Source organism: Harpia harpyja, chromosome 7 (genome assembly GCF_026419915.1).
Source record: "Harpia harpyja isolate bHarHar1 chromosome 7, bHarHar1 primary haplotype, whole genome shotgun sequence".
NCBI classification, from domain to species: Eukaryota; Metazoa; Chordata; class Aves; order Accipitriformes; family Accipitridae; genus Harpia; species Harpia harpyja.
In genome coordinates, this window is record NC_068946.1 from 21,603,688 (window position 1) to 21,618,357 (window position 14,670).

General features: G+C 37.2%; 1 long non-coding RNA gene across 1 annotated transcript; it reads right to left on the bottom strand.

Moving 5' to 3' along the window:
• Positions 1-1,453: 1,453 nt before the first annotated feature.
• On the bottom strand, positions 1,454-6,042 carry LOC128144170 (uncharacterized). Its single transcript, XR_008236000.1, has 3 exons — positions 5,928-6,042; positions 5,681-5,796; positions 1,454-2,564 (listed from the first exon to the last, which is right to left on the bottom strand). It is a non-coding gene; the product is annotated as an uncharacterized LOC128144170 (long non-coding RNA).
• Between the last annotated feature and the right edge of the window lie 8,628 nt (positions 6,043-14,670).

Consider the following 14,670-nt stretch of genomic DNA (forward strand, 5'->3'; position numbering starts at 1 on the left):
AGGTTGGGCTAGCATTATTGCTTCTTGGCTATCACTTCTTTGATATTTACACAGAAGTCCTCTGGCTGTGCCGTCCATCGGTTCAGTACCAAAACACACTGCTCAGTCTCATTACAAACAAGGCAAAGGTGCTGCTTCCATGAGTACTAAATGTTAGTATGCTTCTTTAATTGCTTCAGGAATTTCACTTTCCAGCAGTACTGATCCTTACCAAATTTCATTTGTTTAGGGTAGTCAGATTTTTTTAAGTTAATCAAAAGATTAGACTGCAGAGAGGGAATACTTTTAAATTAAGTGAATGTGGTCATAATTTTCACACCTCTTGTGACTGGAAGAAGCCATAAAATGAGTCATTGCTATGACTGAGTAGTGCCATGGGGCAAGTACCACTCTGGGAGATGCCTACCTCATTGTTACCCTTTTCTTAAGACTGTGACTGATTATTAATGTAAATAGTTTCCTTAAAAAAAAAAGAGTCCAAGTACTTGGTGATACAATCCAATGCAGAAATAGTCATTGATTTCTTCCTTCATTTCGGTGTTATCTGACTTCAGAATAGCTTCTATTCATTGGTAGCACTGGCATACCTCCCAAGAGGAAGAGGTTAAGAAGTAGTAGCACATTATTAATGACTATTGTCATGCTTTCTAACTGCAAAAATGATGACTGACCAGCTGAAATAAATAGTAAAAATTAAATAATTGTGTAGTTACTGGGCTCATAGAGAGATGATTGGAGAAAATTAAATTGTTACCTGTTAAAGACCATGTATCTGTAAAGCAGTATAGTATCATTGTATTTGTTAGAAAAGAAAAATGTACTATGCACGTTTGTAGAACAGACAGTGAACTGATACCTGCAATTCCTAGGAAAAGCTGGCCTAATAACTGTGCAGTTGACGCCAGTGTTATTGGGAAAAGCTGACAGTTGTGGAACCAGAACAGCAGCTCCTTTTTTGTGGGCTTTTTTGTTTGTTTGTTTGTTTTTACTTAGGACAGCATCTGTTTCTCTGAAATGTCTAAGAAACAGTATCAGGGCTAATGTAATGTCAACCATTGAGTTCTAAGTAATGAAAATGTATTTTGAGGTGTAGAGAAATAGCTGCTGTTTAAAAAAACCCTAGTCTTAATAAGGAAAAGAACAGGTAAACAAACAGAAAACAATGTGCCAATGCCACAGGATACACAGCAAGAATAGACACCTCTGTGTTATAGTTTAGTGTAAAGTCTTGTAATAGAAGCACTTGCTGTGGGCTTAGTTTGGTTTCGGGGAAGTCATTGTCCTCCAGTGATTTCTGATGGGAGAAGAATTAAGTCAACACTAATGGCTTGAGGAATCGCTGTTTTGTTAATAGATATGTTTAGCTGTTTTGATTTCCATTTATGGCTTTGCGGGATTCTGCCTCATAATGAAAATTGTGTTTGGTTTTCACCCATCACCCAAGCCAGAAAATCTTCAGATTTTCCATGTAAACATAGATGAAAATAATAAAAGGCTAAAAATAAAGAGGATAGGCAATTAACACTGTAAGACACAAAGTGGGAAGATATTTTAGTCAGGAACAGAGAGAACAAATGTGAATGGTTTACTCTGAAAAAGCAGCTTGATGTTCTATAATTATACATATTAATCTTTTTCCTTATAATATGACGATTAGATCTTTGGTTAGTGTAAGTTTAGTTTATTGACTTCATAACAAGGGTGATAGATAATAACAAGGAATCTGGCAAATAATATTCAGCATAATGACTCAAAGCTTCTTCAGCCTCCCAAATACAAAATGAAATGTTTGCTTTCCTATATGCCTTGCCCTTCCGACTTAATTAACCAAATATGTTGTTATTAATTAACTAAATATTACCAGACGTAATGTCTTCTTGTTATTTAATTAGTCAAATATGTGCAATTTTTTTCAGCTGAAACCAGTAAAAATGAAGATTCTGTAAAATAACAAGCTCAGCTTCTTATGATTAGTGATCAATACAATAACCTCAATTTTGCCATCTCACAAATGCAAACATAGAGCAGATTCATTGTGTGAAAGTTGATAAACTGTTTGTAAGATGTTATTTCATGCTTTGATCCTGACCATCATCGTAACTTCTGATATGTTTACCCTTTTCATTTAGAAGTTTGACTAGTAAAAGCTAGCCAAAGTATCTTCAATGTGCTTTTAGTAAAATATTGTCCTTTTGACAAAACTGGGTGTTCTGCAAAGAGAGCTTTTTTCATTAATAATTTGTTTTAGAAGATATTTAGTCTGGTAAGTACAAAACTTCTTCTGGAGATTTATGATTTAGCATTTAGAAAAGTGATCTGGAACATGAGAGTCACAGACTTAAGCATCTGCCAACACTGGAATAAGAATGGAAGGAGCTTTCCTGATCAAACAAACCAGAAAACTTATCTGCATCTTCCTCATTCCTGTACACAGGACCTCTTCCCAATTTGAAAACTCACATTTTTGTTTTGAAATTGTGCACTCCTACGTGCTGCTCTTTACATGTAGTGCAGGAGACCACTCCAGAGTCAGTGAGTGCAGTCTTGAAGTTTTTGTTCAACCACTGTGAATAAAATCAAATGAATTGTTCCTAAATGGATCAAATCCCTCCACCCCGATGATTATAAATCTTCATGAATTCATAGGCTAATTTTTTTTATGGCAATTTGTACCCATTTCCTCTTGTTATAGCTATAACCTGTACTTTATATCTAAACAGCTCCTCTTTTTTTCTGCCATTTAATCCCTTTGATAAACTTCTAGATGGCAATTACAGCCTTTCTAGTCTTTATTTCATCAGGTTGAACAAGCAGAATTTTGCTTCGCCTTGTAAGATAGCAGACTGTTTTCCTGTAATTCTAAAAATCTTTCAGTCTATCCTTATCTGAATTCATTTTTCTTAAACAAGAACAATCCACACTCTGCTTGTTCAATATTACAGGGAAGTTTCCAACACTGCATCAACTGGTGTTGATGGTTCATATTCCTACTGTCATTGCCTATTGCATCCAGGTTTTAATCCTCCTCTGGTTTTAACTAATGAGATTGTTCTTGTGCATTCCTGAAGTGCATGGGTTTACATTTTCTTAGCTTAGTCCCACTTCTATCGCACCTATTGTTGAGATACCAAATTTGATAGGTCACTTTGCTGCATAGTTGCTGACAATGTTCCCAGCTTTAACTCATCGAGTTCCATAGTTTACTTAGTGTTAACATTATAAAAGTGTGCCTCATAACTAACCATTTAGGGAGTCCTGTTTCCTCCTCCAACAGTACTGCAAGTTACCTCCCATTTAGCCAAACTTCCCTCCTCCTAACTACTTTTGTGTATGAAATCCAGGACAACTAGCAGTACGCTATGTGATACAATATTAAGTGCTTTAGTAGAATCTAGAAAGAGTAGATCTATTTAATTTCCTTTGTTTTGAATACCATTTGTCTTATGAAAGATACCCACTTAATCCGGTGCAATATATCTTTGTGAGGCCTGTGTTTTGTTGTACCTCATTTTCCAGTTATGTCAGTGTTTTAAAATACTCTCTTAAAATGTGTCCTGAATCTCACATACTGCTGAGGTTAGTCTAATAAGACTGTAGGTGTCTGTTGTAGCAATCATATTTCCATTCCATTATGGAAGAGTAATAGTCTAGGTTTGGAAATTTATTCTTGTTGTATGTCTGGTGCAAAACTGAAAAGTTTAGTCATGCTGGTTTTGGGGGGTTTTTTGTGGGTTTTTTTTTTTGTTTTTTTTTTTTTCTTAAAAAGCCACCTTTTGTGGCATTACATTCATGCTGCGAAAAACCAAGCAGCAGCTGTTGGAAAAAATGTGGGGGTTTTCATTGTCTTTGTCATTTTTCTCATTAAATATTTTATTCTCTAGTCAGTCTGCTGGTACTCCCTATATCATCCTATATGGAGGTACAAAGCTGCCCATTGCTGCTTTAACTTTTGCTACATCTGGTTAGTCAAACACCTGTTGCTAACAGAATGTGCATTTCTCTTGTCAGGAAGAACAAGCATATATTTCCAAGATCCCATTCATTTTAGAGAGGTAGACCTCAGTGGCTTATTTATCCTCCTTCTTTTCTCAAACTTTAGTATAGTTATATGAAGCATAGGCTTTGACACAAGGTTTCATGAAAATAGTACAAGCAAGAGATGTATTAAATGCAGAAATGAAAATTACATAGACTATCTGAGAATACAATAGAAAAATATAAGAAAACTGACAGCTGAAGTCAAAAAAAGATCTATATATTTGGTTTTTGTGGACAGTGATTTCTTGAAGCCGCCACACTTTTTTCTGAACCCAAAAGTCTATCACCTGTAAGAGTTATTTTATTTATTACGACTGGGATTTCTTTTACATTTTGTGGGGCATGCTTATCTCTGTGAAGGCGAAATTTATTGTTAGGTAATCAGATACAAAATTTTCCATTCCTGTATGGCATTGTGATACTGCCTTTTGGTTTTCTTTCTGCCCCTGAAAACACAAGACCTTTCTGCAGAAATAAATAATTAAATTTATATTATATTTCAGTGGAGCCTGTAGAGCCCAGCTTTTTGGGATTGCTGTGCTGAGAAAAACATGAAAAGAAAAATGTCCTTAAAGCAATAAAAGCGCAGGCCAACAAGCTTGATGTTTGAGTGGTTTTGGATACATATTTTTCTTTTGTTAAACAGTTGTTTTATGTAAGTAAACACTGTTCTATCCCCTGGTTTGGAAGTTTAGCTTCACTGGAGAAAATGTGAAATGGTTTTGGTGTGGGTCAAAATAAATATATTAGTGCAACAATTAACAATGTGTTGTTACTCATTTTCTGATAGTACTATACAGACTTCTGGTGAGTCATCTTTCATTTACAAAAGAGGGAAGAGTAAGTCTTTCCAGTGTAAAAAGTGAAATTCTGTGGTTTGAATAGTGCAATTGATGAGACTTTAGCTCTTGTTTTATGGAAATCAGTAAAATCCAGAGGGGGAATACAGGATTCTTAATGTAGCTAGCTCCATGTGGAAATATTTAGGGCAGCTATGGATGAGTCAGTGATTGGTGGAGGATTAGTGGTCATGAGCTGCAGCATTTTAAATCCCCTTGCAGATGATCCTGTTTGGATTTTGAATATGCTTTAACTTATGTTCATTAGCTTCACATAGCTAATTGAGTGTTTCCTGAACATCTCTGCATAAGCAAGCCCAGATGTTCTTTCAAAAGATCATGAGAAAATTCTTTTAAAAGACCATGAGAAATTCTTTATAGTCCTTGATGTGTCTGACACTATTATGCAGCAGTCATCCAATGTCTGTCCTAACCACAGTCTTAATATCCAGGGCAAAATAAGGCTATTGCAAATAACACCTCTGCCAGTAACAAACAAAGAGCTTGTGTCACTTTATATATATTTGTAAAAGCCATTGGTTTTAATATTTCATTTTACCTCATTTTCACTGTTGCTCTGCAGTACTAATTAAGTAGATGTGTAACTGAGTATTATGAGTTGTATATAAGCTTTGGTACATATTTGATGGGGAGAAAAGATGATTTTGGTGGTATCATTGAAAGGAAAATAAGTCACAAACATGCTGCCCACTCAATCTAAATGTGGGTCATACATCAGAAGTGGGACGAAGGTAGAGAGAAAAAGAAGAAAATAGAAGAAAAGAGATTCAGTATGGACATACCTTGAAATGAACATTGACATTCTTACTTCTGGAATGCTTCAGGTCTCCTTACTGAGAAGCAACACAGCATGGTTTCAGGTACCCATTCAAATAATATTTTGCACATTCTGAGCCTTCTTTGAAAATTCCATGCAGAGAAATGAGGATAGAAGTATTCCACAGATTAAAAAAGCATTAGAAGTCTTGTTATGCCAGGCACAGGGATGTCAACACTAGGAAGTACAGACATGAACTCCTCTGTCCTTACCTGAATTGGCTGTCAGAGCTCAGCTTTGGCCAGAAGATGGCTGGTGTCGCGTGATGCTCCTGGCAGGTGGTCTTAACTCAGCTACAGCGTTATGCTAGTGCAGGTATAGAGCTTCTGTATTGGAGTTTGTTGCAGTGAATCAGCCAGCTTGCTATGTGGATTAACATACATAAATAGGACAAGAAAATAATCCAGTGCCAGATACTGTCTTTCCTGGCAGTGCTTACTGGAGATAATGTGATTGTTCTGTGATATTACCATACCATACCAGTAATTTCCTGCAAACTGCCCCAACATGGTGGGAAGTGAGGATAACTATGTCACCATTTAAACAGATTTCTGATATGGAATTTCTCCTGCATGAGGCAGACTTGAGATCAATGTAAAGATAGTATCAAGGTTGTTGTATAGATCATGTTGTTGCACAACTTATGTACTTTTCTAATAATGTTGATTCAGGGGAACAGGTTCTCTGTATCTCTTTTGCCAGTGACTTAGACAGTAGGCACAGTCTTTTTATTATTAATGTAGGATTCAAGGACTTTTATAAATTCCATCACTGATACTTTGTGTTGAATGTTTGCTTGGAATGGTTGAATAAGTTGTAGTTTGGCTTGTCAGCTCCATGCTGAAAGTACCAAGTGTGTGGTTCCTCCTCTTTCTGTGTTTCTTGGGAAAGGAAGGGGTCAGCTGCCCAGCTGAGAGTTTTGCTGACGATACTCAATTTACTTTTCTGTAGAAGCATTGTCTTTAACATCAAGCAAACTATGGCTTTGCTCAAGAAAGAAAGCAGCTACAAACTACAAATTAGTTGAAGTATTGGGGAAAGAGTAACCTCACCTTCAGGTTTTTTAATGCATCTAAATTTTAAGTCACCAGTTCTGGTAATAGCTGTTTACAGTCTTGGCAGCCATTCCTTATGAACATTTTAGGCTTTCTTTGTATAAACCTGAAATGATGTTCTGCAGCACTAAAATACAACTCAAGTTCAAGACATCAATGATCAGGATTTTGCTGGGAAAATATGCCAGCTATTCCTGTGGGCTTCCTGCAGAGCTGTAAACACAATGGGCTAAATGGATATAAGACTTAATACTGTAGTTTTAGGGGATTTATAGAATTAATTGACCTTTTCTAAATAACAAATATAACTGTCCCTTGTCCCCAAGAGATGACAATATAAATGGACTGAAAAGCCAGTCTTCCCCATGGAATTGAACATGGGAATTAAAGCTACAAAACCTCAACATGAGGAAAAGAAACAAAACCAGAAGACTTGCATGTTATTTTTTTCTGTGTACTATCAGTATTTGCCAGACAGGTAATTTTCAGCAGTCAAAAATAAAGACTAAGGGAAGCATAATTAGGATTTGGTAAAAGAACAGAATTTTGTTCAGTAAAGTGAAACATGTTTGAGAGGGGATGTAGCTGATCATCAATGCTGTAATAATTCCTATGTATGTATCCAAATGGGTGAGTCAAAACCAAAAAAAATCTCACAGTACCCTTGCAATGAATTTTTATAGAAGAGCTGCCAAAATAAAGAACAAATTAACCAAAACAATAAAGACTTCTAAAACAAATATGAAATGAGATGGCTAATGTAAAATGTAAACAACTTGAAATTGTAAACTGCTAGATTAATGTCAGTATTTCAGAAATGCAGTAATGAATGCTGTAATGAGAAAGTGGCACGTTCCACATGCTTTGTGTACAAGCATAAGGAGCTTAACTCTGGAGCTGGAATACACAAGGTAGATGGATTTAGAAAAAGACAAATGTTAGCGATGTTGAGACAGAAAAATTAATTTTAATACTTTCATCTTGGACATTCTGCAAAGACTCAGTTGCAGTGAGACTGAGAGAAGCTATCTATAATCAGAGGAAAAAATGGCTATAAACTGGCTGAGATTTAGAGATTGAAGACAGAAATGCATGAAAATTGAAGAATATGTGCAGTTTACAGGGAAAGAGAAAGGGAGAAGTCTTCTCAATTCCACCAAAATGATGATCCTGGAAACAGGGAAGATTAGTGAAATGGGGTTTTGGTTGGGGTTTGGGGGGTTGTTTTTTGGTTGGGGGGTGGGGTACGTTTATTTATTTATTTATTAAATCTTTATTTTTTTTAAAAAGGTGGGTGTGGACTTCCTGAAATATTGGAAGCTCATTTTAAAGAGAGTTGGCTTGGGATTAAACTGCTAAATAGAAGTGTAAGAAGGGCAGTAACAGACATCAGAAACACTAGTACTAAAAGATGTTGCTGAAATTATTAAATATTGTAAGGGGAGAAAGACCAGGTGGTTACTAAATTTGGTGGCAAAGCTCTCACAAAAACCACTAGGGCCAGGTCAGACTTTGGAGGCAGAAAAGGAAAGGAACAGCAGGCAAATGGCAAGGATGCCAATAAGAGGAATACCTAGATACAACATGGATAATGTCAAGTGTAGAAAACATTAAATTGGTATTAGCAGCTTATGCCTTCTGTCTCTGGAGGCAGCATTTTGTTTGCTCTGCTCAAACCATGCTACAGAAAGATTTTTGTCCAGTCAAGATTACTTTTAACGTCTTCTTGTAAGCTTTCAGGCTCTTAAATATAGATTTAAAAAAAAAAAAATTTCAAGTACTGTTGATGTTTTTCTGTGAAGTTGCTACACAATTGCTGAAGTAACATCTGTGGTAAATGAAATTAAAGATCTATACAGAATTATTGTGCATGTTCCCATGAAAAACATGCATATTCCAAATATCAAACTGCTATTACTATTATCAGTTGGACATTTAAAAAACCACATTATTCTTTCATAGTCAGGAAAATATTTTAGTGACTAACTGTGGTTGTCTTTGCTAGGGAACACTTCATTCGTTCTGTCTGATAGTCCCTCTCTGGCAGTGGAAAGGACTGCAAACCCTTTCATATCCCAAATGGGTATATGGCTAGCTCTTGTGTTTCCAGTAACTCTTTAGGGAATTCAGCTTCTTGCTTCAGACTTTCCCATTTGATGTAATGGGTTGTCTGGAATTTGGTAACTACATTGTATATTTATTATTTAAAAAAAAAAAAAAAAAAACAAAACCCAAAAAGGCCCAAACAGTTTTCCAACAGTTCTTGAAAGTACCTTCTAATTATGCAGTTACTGTAGGGGTTGTATCTTCCAAGAAAAGATAAAACAGAAGAACCACAGAGGGAAAAATAGATTTAAGTATTTGGGGAGGTTTGAGTTGTTTGCCTCAGATTTGTGCAGAATGGACATTGCGGTATTTTGCCTAAAACTGAAATTGTTCACTTACATTTGAATCCTCAGTTACATGAATCCATGCTGTGAGTTCTTCAGGATGGTATCTTAGGGCTTGTCTACTGCTTGGCATAAGACATTAATCTTGCCTGGGGTTCTACACTGTAAGCGTTTAGCAGCATCTAAAAGGATTTGTAAGTGAAATAATACCTTGTTGTATTGTTATTCCACCTCTTGTGTTCTGTCTGTGCCAGCAGCAACTTTTACTCATGTTAAGGTTCTGCATATATTTTTTTTTCCTTTTTTTTTTTTTTTTTTTAAAGGGCTTAAAATATCCTATAGTATCCAGTCTGCTATGTCATCAGTGTCTCTTTTTCTTCCAATACCTCTACTTGTCAATTTTGCAAATTGCCACAGCAACATGGTCGTAACTAATCTAACGACCTGGAGTCCTAAATGCAGACAAAATTAGAGAGGAAAATGTGCATATTCATAAATTTCCTTTCTAAATGAATGTTTAGTTATTTTTTATTCTTATTTTTAAACATCCATTTTTGGAACTAAATGGTAGGCTTTCCGTATTTCTGAATTTCTAAAATCTTGAGGGACAAATTTAAATTTAAAGCCTCTTTATGCCAAACCCCCCTCTGTTCTTCTTTAGCCACAAAATCTGCATCCCTACATAATATGCACAAATAGAATTTATGTCTATTTCTTCACTGGAATAGGCGTTAGATGACAGGAGAAGGCATTTACCTTCACCAGGATGAAACTGATGCTCCATCCCACAAACAGAATAACAACGTTAAGAGAAGGTCATTGTGTCCAGCTGTGGTGATAATCTGGTAATGGTGATTTTGCCTAAAGTGGATATAGGCCAATAAATGAATGTCTGCAAAATTTCATCGCTCTGGAAATGATAAGCACAAATTGTGAACAAATAGACTAGTGTGTGATTTCTTATGTTCAACTAAAATGAGCAGATTTAAGTACTAGTGATAACCGTTACAAATATAATAAAAGCAGGGAGAATTTAGATTCCTTCTCCAATATTCTCACATAATAGAGAGGTCATTGTTTGAAGACTAATGCAATTGCACAGCCTTTGTGATTTTACTGCAGGCACCAAGTAATGGCAGTCATGCGATTGATGAGAACACAGTGGGAGAGTGGGACACATCTTGTAGGACATGCTCAGGGTGGGACTAGGCACATTGACTGACTCTTACCCATAAGAACACCCTGTCCAGAGAGGACACTCATCAATTAATTATGTGGTCCAATTTTAAGACATACTCTGAATCTCGGAAGACTGTTTTGTGAACCTTGTTTCAAACCATTGCAAATTTGTCAAATCAGGCAAATACTTGCCTGAGGCCTTAGGATTTATGCCTGTGGCATTAATTGCAGGCTCTGTAGTAGAGCAGTTCTTAAGATAGTGCCACGAAATGTTGCAAAGGATCTGTTGGCAAGATGCTCGCAGCTAGTAAAACATACTGTCTTCCCTTTAATGTGAGAGAGTACATGGAGTACAGTAATTCCATCCTGACAGTGATCTTTCATGATTACATTGGTAACTCCTGATTCCACTGTACTATAGTTCTTCCTCTTGGGCGCTATTCAACAATGAATCATTACTAGGAATGAAAGCAGCTGTATTTTGTGTTTCAGATTCAAGAGACTTTGTGGTGGTTCTCATCAGGAATATACAGAGAGAGGCACCTAAATTATCATTATTTATTGTGACTTAAATTATTTAGTACAGTTTTATGGAAAAGGTTATGTTAGTACTTAATAAAATTATAGCTTCCTTTATGCTGTCTGGTTGGTCAGATGGAGTGGTGTTTTTTTAATCAGTCAGTAAGTGAACAGCGAATCACTGAAACCCTTTAATGTAGCTCTTGCTCAAAGGCCAAAGCAAATTCTCCTTCTTTGTGGAACCACTCTGTGTCAAAAACATTTCTCTTTTATGCACATATAAAATATTTTACTACTATATCTGGCATGGATAGGCAAAGTGAGCTTCAATTTTCTTGTTTACCTTCCTTTAAAATCAATAGCGTAGTTACATAAATCTCATCTATAGAATCCTTTCAAAACCTGTTGAAAATAACATTTTCTAAAAGGAAAAAATTACCTCACAGTAACACTTCATGTCAAAAAATCTTGACAAATATTCCTTACAAAGCAGCCAAAGGCAGGGAAAACAAATTAAAAAAAAAAAAATTAAGTTTACATACAACTTGTACAATTTTGAAAAGAATATGTAAGCATGGGTCATTTAAAATTATGCTTAAATTCAGGAGTTTGTAAGCATGACAAATCTAATCACAACCGTTCTACAGAACAACAGTACATGTAATAAATAAGCTCTCAAAAAAAAAAAAAAAAAAGTTCAATTTGGAGAGAGAAGACAGAAATCAGAAGTAGGAGAGATGAGTTATGTAAACTGGGAAAATAATTCACCCCTCCCTGTGCATTGTCCACTTGGCCACCATGGTGACTAAACAATACTGTCTATTTATACTTTTTCACTACACAGGTAGCTGAAGTTTTTATCTTCTGATAATGCCTAAGATGAATTCTGTGTACCTATAAAGACACATGCAGCATGTCCATGGCTGCATAACACCTGTGTCCCAACATAAGGCGGCCTCAGTTGGATGCTGTATACAAATAGAGTTGCACGACATTGTGTTTTAGCCTGACAAACTTTGTACATTTCCAAATAAATTTTGTAAAAGCCAAACACAATTTTTTTTTCCAAGTAAGGGAAGTTATCTGGAACCAATGTTTTATAGGCATCAGCCAAACTGAGGACTATTTTCCTTCTCTGCGATTGCAGTAAAAGATGAAGTGTTCTCAAGCCAGCTGCGGTGTACTAGGCCAGAGTCTTTAGATTAAAAAAATGTGTGCTGTGACCTGGGCAGAGTCATCATGCAGCTGATAAAGAATAACAAGTCATTCCTAGGAACAGCTGCTATGCGGAACGAGGGTTCTAACCTCTCCAGTGTGAGTGTTGTTAGGTCCTATTAATTTAAAGAGATCTTATCATCACAAAAACTGCAACACTTCTCCCTCCAAACAATGGTTTATTGCACAGACTGCTTTGCAGTTACCAGAGGTTTGATCACCAGCAAAGCACTTGTCTCTAAAACTGTCCTTTAAGACCTACTCCCAGCAGAGGCATCAGTTTAGTCCCAATGGGCTGTTTCACCATGGGCTTTTTTTCAGAGACGGTGCATTCTGTGTATAAAAGACAAATGGAGTGTTTCAAATTTCTGTGGTAGTGGTAGCATAATGTTTGCAGAGATGAACAGTCAGCTCTCCAGGAGTTTCCAGTACATGTCCCCTATACATATATAGTATAGTCCAAGCAGAATGAGGCCCTGGCAATGGCATGAAGTAACAGGCAGTATGGAGAGTCAGGCAAGCATGGTTAGTACCAAGCAGAGGTCTTCTCAGACACAGAAGTTGTAGTTGTGTAGGATCCTTTGTCGACTGCAGATACAGCCAGTTCCTTTTATCTGCCCAGTCACATGCCTATTGTTAAATTATTGCCATCTATTAGTTGGAAACTCCCTTTAGAAGCATAAAAAGGCCAACTACAGGGACATCTGGCTTAAAAGAATTCTAATTTACCTTGCAAAGTGATTTGCTCTCATAATGTATCGGTCTTGCATTCATCACAACGTAAATGGCACAGTAGTACCAGTGGGAAATACTGAAATAGCTTATCTAGGTTTTGTTTGCTCAGTGCGCTGGTTTTTAACTTTCCTTGTATGTTTTTGGAGATTTCCATTCTTCTTTCTAACCATCCCTAAAAATATCCTATATGTTTGCAACACTGAGGTGAACAACCTAAGGAGGAAACAATGTGGGAGACTGTCCAGGGCCCTAGGTCATGGGAAGACGGAGGCCTAATTTAAGCTAAGCGCAGGTCATCCTAAGTAATGAGAAGCCCATGGCTTGGATTTTACTCGAGGCCAGCCAAAGTCTAATGCTGCGTAGATTATAATTTATATTATCTGCATATGCTTGCACAGTGTTTATGGCCAAGCACTTTCAGACAAATGTATGCTAATATGTACATTTAGGATCATCAGAGGTCTCTAGTCCAACCTTCTGCTCAAAGTAGGGTCAGTTTTGAGGTCAGACCAAGTCACTCAGGGTTTTATCCAGACAGGTTTTGAAAACTTCTAATGGTAGAGACTGTATAACCAGTCTGGACACCCTGTTCCAAAGTTTCCGTCATAATGAAAAAGCTTTTCCTTTTATCCAATCTGACCTCTTTTTCTCAACTTATACCTATTGCCCCTCATCTTCCCACCATACACTACTGCAAAGAGCCTGGCTGCATTTTCTGAATTAATCTGAAGCTGCTCCTTCTCCAGGCTAAACAAGCCCAGTTCTCTCAGGCTTTCCTCACAGGCCAAGTGGTCTGGTTCCTGACCATTGTGGTGGCTCCCGGCCGAACTCACTCAAATTTACCAGTGTCTCTTCTGAATGGAAGGGCCCAAAACTGGATAAGGTATTCTAGATGTGGTCTAATAAATGCTGAACAAGGGGAAATAATCACTTCCCTTGACCTACTGGCTATGCTTCTGTTGGTACAGCCCAGTAAGCCCATTCCTCTGGCCTGTCTAGGTCTGTTATATTGTTATTCAGACCAACAACTTTGCCCTTGATCATGTCAACAAGTTGCCTCAGTTTGCACTGGAATGGGCTGGACTGCACAGATGGAAGTTAAGGTAGATCAAGACTCTTATTTTTAACTCTAATAGTTAGAGTAGGAGCTATTGTGTTCTCACGCATCCTGCAAAATGGGAAATCCTAGATTTTTAGAGGATGTAAGCAAATGTTGCCAAGTAATTTGTTAATAAAGGCTTTATAATTTAACAGTTTTTAGCAAACTCTTCGTACCAAAGCTACCAGTTCACAAGCCATTTTATGAACAGTCAGATGTTAATTTTCAAACTTTCCAACTCAAATGGCTCATCTTAGTTCCAGTTTTTCTCCAGAACAGTTCCACGACTGCTGCAAAGCATTCAGTGTTTTGGGGGGGGGGGGGGGGGGGTGAATACATCTCCATGGGAAAATCAAGACAAGTTAAAAATATGAAATTAGACTGGAATGAAAATCTTAGTGTCACAGCTGTGATTCCATACTGAGGGATTAGGGTAGAAATAGAGTCCGAGTACTGTGGGTCTTTAGCATGCATGGAGCCTCTTTCCTCTGCTGTTAATACCAATAAGTTCTGCACTGTCCCTTGTCCTGGTTTCAGCTGGGATGGAGTTAACTGTCTTCCTAGTAGCTGGTACAGTGCTATGTTTTGAGTTCAGTATGCAAAGAATGTTGATAACACTGATGTTTTCAGTTGTTGCTCAGTAGTGTTTAGACTAATGTCAAGGATTTTTCAGCTTCTCATGCCCAGCCAGCGAGAAAGCTGGAGGGGCACAAGAAGTTGGCACAGGACACAGCCAGGGCACCTGACCCAAAGTGGCCAACGG